The sequence below is a fragment of the Chinchilla lanigera genome, unplaced genomic scaffold (assembly GCF_000276665.1).
Source record: "Chinchilla lanigera isolate Chin_1 unplaced genomic scaffold, ChiLan1.0 scaffold00102, whole genome shotgun sequence".
NCBI classification, from domain to species: Eukaryota; Metazoa; Chordata; class Mammalia; order Rodentia; family Chinchillidae; genus Chinchilla; species Chinchilla lanigera.
This window is the reverse complement of record NW_004955503.1, coordinates 625,217-633,071: the sequence shown is the minus strand read 5'-3', so window position 1 is coordinate 633,071 and position 7,855 is coordinate 625,217.

The following is a 7,855-nucleotide window of genomic DNA, read 5'->3' as shown; positions in this document are numbered from 1 at the left end:
CTGGGTATTTTCCCTGAAGATGTAAAAACTTCATATCACAGTGATATATGTGCACCTATGTTCATAGAACCACAATTTGTAATTGCTAAAATGTGGAAGCAACCCAAATGTCCATCCACCGAGGATTGGATAAGAAAATTATGGTACTTTTATGTAATGAAATATTACTCAGTTATAAAGAAAGATATACTTGAGGCCTTTATATTTAAATGGTAACATGTAGAGACCATACTCATAAGTGAAATAAATCAAACATACATGTGCAAGCACCGCATTGTTTCACTAGTGTAAATCTTGAAAGAGTTAATTTAAACTCGGAGGTATGATAGACTCTGTGAAACGATAGGAAACCGCTGAAGAGTAAAGTGCAACTGGGATGTGGGAAAAGAGAAGGGAAAGAAGGAGAAATTTTGTATGTATCTATATACATGGCAGTTAACATGGTTGTTCTGTCTTCTTTTTCTATGCTGAAACTATCAGTGAGTCTTTGGTTGACCAGTATTGCATGTCTATATCTGTTTTCATGAGAAGCCACTTTGAAGATATCAATATGTAATACAACAGCCATTGTTAATTCCCTACCACTTTGTTTGTAACTCTGTATTATCTGTACTGTGCTTGTGATATGTTGTAAAACGTTGTATGTCTGTTAATGTTTCCCTTCTTTTATCTTTAAAATAAAAAAATAAGTGAAATAAATTGACCACGTATGAGTAAACATCATATTGTCTCCCTAATGTAACAACCTGAAAGAGTAAATAAAACCCAAAATGTATAATAGGTAATATGAAAGTGAAAGAAATTGCTCAAAAGAAGGAGCAACTGGGATGAGGGAAAGGAGAAAAAGAAAGAAAAAAGGAAGGGAACAATATATATGCATATAGAAGGGTAGCTAGGATAATTGTTCTGCTGATATCTAATGGTTTATTGAAAGGAACAATTAATGCCTACTTTTTTTGACAAATTTTGCAGGCTTATATCTGGTAATCTGAACACCTAATTTGAAGACAATATGCAATGTAACAACCACTGTTGCATATTTACCATCATCTTTAGTAAAGCTCTGCATCATTTCTAATGTTTTTTTAAATTATTTTTTATTCACTTTAATTGTTTGATCAATCTTGCATTCTTACATCTGGTAATCTGTGCAACTCCATGGAAGACAGTAACATGTAACATAACAACCGCTTTTAATTCCTATCATTTTGTTTTGAAACCCTGTATCATTTTCATTGTTTTTGCTTTGTTTTGCTTTTTTCTATGTTGTTGTTACTTTGTTATTGTTTTTAAAATGAAAAAATTATAAATCATCTTTTTATGATAAGAGTAAGGATGGTAACTGCAGCAAGTTACTGTAAAGAATTCTTCACTATTGCTTCAAATAATATATTAAATCCACTTGTTGGCACAAAAGAAGCAATAACCTAACTGGCCTAGCATTAAAATGGAAAATAGAGTAATCATCATTAAAGCTGAACCAAGATTCTCAAAAAAAAAAAAAAAGATTTTCGTCTGAACCTAAATTCAGAAAATAAAGATGAAATGATTCCAAAATGGACTGGATTATAGTGCATCAATCTTATTGGCCGTATAATTTAATAGACATTAGGAGTACCATTTCAGAATTATAATACTTAAAACAAACAGTCAATAAAGATATATTGTTTAGTGAAAGTGAGTTATATAACACAAAATTAAATTGAAAGATTTGCTAAGTCTTTGCTATCTTCAGTCCTCTAATTTACTAAAGTTTTTCAGCGCTGTTATAATCAAGCAATATACCTTCCTTTCCTAAGGACATTGAAAGGGCCAATCCACTATGCAGGTGAAAAAGTGATTTAGTCACAGCCCATAGGTAAGGTTTAAATTTCTGACTTTTTTCTTTCTGCCTTTTGTTTTTACTTTCCTTCTTTCTCTTGGCAAAACACTTCCAGTGAACGTTAAGGTATTTTTTTTCATTAGCAATTTTATTTTCTGTGGAGTTCCACTGCCTGTGGATATGAAACATTAGAGCATGAAGCAGCTTTCAAGACGATATTTTTCTTTGAATAAAGGAAAAAATAAAACTTGAACTCTGACCTTCAGATTTTTAGTATTTTTCTGCTGCCATGCCAAAATACTTTTTAAATGACAAAAAATGGTTTTAAGTTATTTTAAAATGCCTTGCCACTTAAACCGTTTTGAAATGACATTTTACAACTTTCATGAGTGGAAGTAAGCCACATTTCACTGATCTTGTTTTATAAGTCACAATGCATTTTTTTTTTTTTTTTTTTTTTTTTTTTTTTTTTTTTTTTGGTTTTTCTCCGGTACCGGGAACCGAACTCACGACCTTGCGCTTGCCAGGCAGGCGCTTTTGCCGCTGAGCTAAATCCCCAGCCCCAACAATGCATTTTTATAGATAAGATACCAATTAATTTTCCTCAATGTAATTGATTCTATATATGATTAATATTACACAAAAGAGAAAAGGTTCTCTAACTGTAAAATATTTCTTCCTTTGTTTCAACGGAATTAAAGAATAAAAAACTTACAAAAAGTTAAAACAAGAGTGTATACATGTGTATTCTGTTTGAGATCAAAAGCACATTACATCAGCTGCATTATCAAACTAGGAAGCAATTTCCTTATTATGTATTTTTTCATGGGACCAAAATTAATGCTATAAAATGTGCCTTCATTTTTATATTCTCCACTTCTTCTTACTTCATCCTTGGCTAGAACTCCTTTGCTATGTGCTCATAGTGTTACAGTGGTCTACTCATTTCTTTTATGGGTAAGAATTGTGGTATATAGTCCCTAAGAGGTACAAATACTACTTAATCACTCTGAAGAAAAGCTTCACAGTACTATCTAAGAATTAATCTTTTACTGGGGTAATTTTCTCCTATACTTCCTCAAATATAGGCTATCAGTTTGACGTCCAATAAATCCTCATATAATACTTTATATACAAATGTCGCCTCAAAGTCTCATGTAATTATAGGTGGGGCTTCTGGGAGGTGGTTTTAATATAAAGTCTGATACTCGTCAGTGTGCTAGTCCAATGATACATTTATAGTTAAATGTAATGCTGGGAGGTGAAACCTAGTTCGAGAAGGTGGTACCCTGGGACATAGCCTGGAATGGTATATCTCTCTCGCTCCCCCCTTGATCTCATTTTTTTGTTTGTTTGTTTGTTTTCTCCGATACTGGGAATCAAACTCACTACCTTGAGCTTGCCAGGCAGGAGCTGTGTTGCTGAGCTAAATCCCCAGCCCCCTGATCCCATTTTTAAAAAATTTTTAATTTATTTTGAAAATCAAAGAAGGAAAACATTAAAAAAACACACATCCATTTATAAAATAGTAGAAGAAAAATACCAATAAAACAGAGTTACAGACAAATTTGCAGGAAATTAACAAAGGTTGTTGTATTATGTATTGATATCTTCAAAGTGGTTTCTCAGGAAAACAAATAGAGACATGCAAGTTTGATCAATCAAGTAACCATTTACTGTTAGTTTCAGCAAAGCAATAGAAGAAAGTAATACAAATATGTTAGCTATCCTGTACAAACATACATATATAATTTCCCCTTCTTTCTTTTCTCTGTTCGCTCACCCAGGTTGCTCTTTACTTCGGAGCATTTGCCTTTTCTTTCATAATGTCTATCATATCTCCTAGTTTTATTTACTCATTCAAATTCTTACACTAGTGAGACAATACGTTGCTTACATATGCAGGTCTGATTTATTTCACTTATGAGTAAGATCTCTAGTTGTGACCATTTACTTAAAAAACTTCAAGTTTTTCTTTATAGCTGAGAAATGTTCCATTATATAAAAGAACCACAATTTTTTTATCCAGTCCTCATGGATGGACACTTGAGTTGCTTCCACAATTTAGCAATTACAAATTGTGCTGCTATGAACATGGGTACACATATATCCCTTTGATGTGATGTTTTCAAATCTTCTGAGAAAATACTCAGAAGGGGAATATCTGGGTGGAATGGGACATCTAGACCTAGTTTGTTGAGGAATCTGCAGTCCGATTTCCACAGTGGTTTCACCAGTTTGCATTCCCACCAGCAGTGGAAAAGGGTTCCTATTTCTCCACAGTCTCGCCAGCATTTGTTTTTGCTTGATATCTTAATGATAGCCATTCTTAATAGGGTGAGATGAAATCTCAATGTTATTTTAATTTGTATTTCTTGAATGACTACTAATGTTGAACATTTTCTCATGTATTGATTTGCCATTTGAGAAGTGTGTATTCATTGCAGATGCCCATTTTTAGACTGGGTCTTTGAATTTAGGACGGCTGATGTTCTTTATTTCTTTATAAGTTCTAGATAGAGGACCTTTGTTCAAGGGACAGTCAGCTAAAATTTTTTTTGCCAATTTGTGGGTTTTCTTTTTACTCTTCAGGTGATTTCTTTAGACGTGCTGAAATTTTTCAGTAGGATAAGATCCCAGTTCTTCATTCTTTGAAGTAGTTCAGGTGTAGTTTGGTTTTTGTTCATGGAATCTCTGCTTACCTGTATGTCTTCAAGGTTTTTACCTAATTGATCTTCCAATAGATTTAGTGTTTCTGCTTTAATATTGAGATCTGTGAACCATTTTGACTTGAATTTGGTGCATGGTGATAGACTTGGGTCTATTTTCAGTCTTTGGCAGGTGGCAAGCCAATTTTTCAAGCACCATTTATTAAAGAAGCTATCATTCTTCCAGTGAGTTTGTTTGGTCCCCTTCTCAAACGTTAGTTGGCTGAGAGTGTTTGTGGTTGTGTCTGTGTCTTCCAATCTGTTCCATTGATCTTCTAGTCTGTTTTTCAGCCAGTACCATGTTGATTTTATGATAGTAGCTTTGTAGTATAATTTCAGATCAGGAATTGTGATTCCACCTGATTTGTCCTTGTTGCCCAGGATTGCTTTTGCTCTTCTGGGTCTCTTCTTGTTGCAGACGAATTTAAGAAATGTTTTCTCGAGATCTGTGAGACATGCCAATGGTAGTTTAATGGGAATTGCACTGAATCTGCACAACAATTTTGGTAGTATGGCCATTTGAAAAATGTTAGTTCTTCCTATCCATGAGCAAGGAATATTTTTCCATTTACTGAAATCCTCCTCAATCACTTTTTTCAGAGTACTGTAGTTTTCACTGAATAGATCCTTTACTTCTTTTGTTAGATTGATTCCTACATATTTCAAATTCAGGGATGCTATTGTGAAAAGTATGGTTTCCTGAATTTCTCTGTCCGCCTGTTTGTTGTTTGTGTATACGAATGCAATTGATTTTTGGGTATTGACATTGTATCCAGCTACACTGCTGAATTTGTTGATTAATTCAAGGACTCTTCTTGTGGAGTTTTGGGGGTCTCCCATCTAAAGAATCATGTCATCTGCAAATAATGATAATTTTTCTTCTTCCTTTCCTATCCTTATTCCTTTTATATCTATCTCTTATCTTTTTGCTCTGGCTAATGCTTCCAGAACTATGTTGAACAGGAGTGGTGACAGTGGACATCCTTGTCTTGTTCCTGATTTTACAGTAAAAACTTTCTTTTTTTTGTCCATTTAGTATGATGTTTGCTGTTGTTCTGGCATAGATGGCTTTGATCAGTTTGAGATAAATACTATCTATTTCTATTTTCTGTAGAGTTTTTACCATGAATGCATGTTGAACTTTGTGGAAAGCTTTTTCTGCTTCTGTTCAGATGATCACGTGGTTTTTGTCTTTGGCTCTATTGATATGGTGTACAACATTAATTGATTTGCAAATGTTGAACCATTCTTGCATTCCTGGAATGAATCTGACTTGGTTGTTTTGTATGATTTTCTTGAGTATTCGCTGCGTTCCATTTGCTAGTATTTTATTGAGTATCTTTGATTCTATATTCATTAGGGAGATGGGTCTGTAGTTCTCTTTCTTTGTTTGGTATTTCTCTGCTTTTGGTATCAGTATAATACTTGCCTCCAGATATGAGTTAGGGAGAATTGCTTCCTTTTCAATTTCATTGAATAGTTTGAGGAGTGTTGGTATTAAATCTTCTCTGAAATTCTTGTGAAGTTCTGTTGTGAATCCATCAGGGCCTGGACTTTTCTTTGCTGGTAAGTTTTTAATCATGTTTTCAATCTCATTAATTGATATTCGATTTTTCAGGATTTTTTTTAACACAGACAACGATTTACAAAAGAGAAAAAGAACAATAGAAACAATACACAGTTACAACCAAAGTGGTAGGAAATTAACAATGCTTGTTGTATTGCATATTGATATCTTCAAAGTGGATTCTCATGAAAACAAATAGAGTCATGCAAAATTGATCAATCAAGGAATCATTAACTGTTTCTTACAGCAAAGAAGTAGATGACAGTAATTCAACTATATGAGCTACCCTGTATATACATACACACATAATTTCTCCTGTGTCCCTTCTTGTTTCCCACATCCCAATTGCCCTTTACCATTGAGCATTTTCCTTTCATTTCTCAATGTGTTCAGGATTTGTATATCTTCTTGACTCAACCTTGGTAATCTGTACATATCAAGGAATCTGTCCACATATTCTGAGTTTTCTATGCTATGGCAGTAAAGATTTTCAAAGTAGGTATTAATGATCTTCTGAATTTCTGTAGAATCTATAGTAATTTCACCCTTTTCATACCTTATTGCATGAATTTGAGTTATTTCCTTTCCTTTTTTAATAACTTGGCTACGGGTATATCAATTTTACTTATTCTTTCAAAGAACCAATTCATTGATTCATTTATTTTTTTGGAGGGTTTTCTTCATCTCAATTGCATTAATTTCTGCCCTTTTTAAAATAATCTCCTCCCTTCTTTGGGCTTTGGGCTTGACATGTTCTTCTTTTTCTAAAAGTTTGAGGTGCATCATTAGGCTATTTGTTCTCTTTCTGTTTTCCTTATGTTTGAGTTCACTGCTATAAATTTCCCTCTGAGGACTGCTTTCATTGCTTCCCACAGATTCCAGCAAGTTGTATTTATATTTTTGGGTTTTTTGAAAGTAGTTTTTAGTTTCTTCTTCAACTTTTCGGTAACACATCTGTTTTTCAGGAAGTTGTTTTTTAAATTGCAAGTGTTTATGGAGATTTTGACGTTCTTTTTGTTATTAATTTCCAACTTCATTGCACTGTAGTCAGATAATATGCATGGGATAATTTCAAATCTTTTGTGTTTACATAGGTATGCTCTATGGGTTAAAATGTTGTCTGTTTTAGAGAAAGTCCCATGTGCAGCTGAGGAAAATTTGTATTTTGATGCTGTGGAGTAGAACACTCTGTATACATCTACCAAGTGCTTTTGTTCGCAGATTTGAATCACATCTGTTATTTCTTTGCTGATTTTTCGTCCAGTTGACCTATCTCTTTGTGTCAAAGGGGTGTGAGGTCCCCCATTACGATAGTGTGATTAATTATATGGGTTTTCATGTCTGTTAAGATTTATCTTATATCGTTTGGAGCTCTGATATTTGGTGCATACATGTTTATGATTGTTATCTTCTCATCCGGCAGTTATCCCCTAACAAGTATGCAGTGACCTTCTCTATCTCTTTTCATTGTTTTTGGTTTGAAGTATACATTGTATGCAAACATAATAGCTACCCCTGCTCTTTTCTGGGTTCCTGTTGCATGGGGATTGTTTTCCATCCTTTGACTTTCAGTCTATGGCTTTCCTTTGGAGGAAAATGTATACAGCATATCGTTGGATTTTCCTATATGCAGCATTTCATTGGATTTTGTTTCTTTTTTTTTTTTTTTTATTTTAAGGATAAAAGGAGGGAAACATTAACAGACATGCAACATTTTACAACATATCACAAGCACAATACAGACAATACAGAGTTACA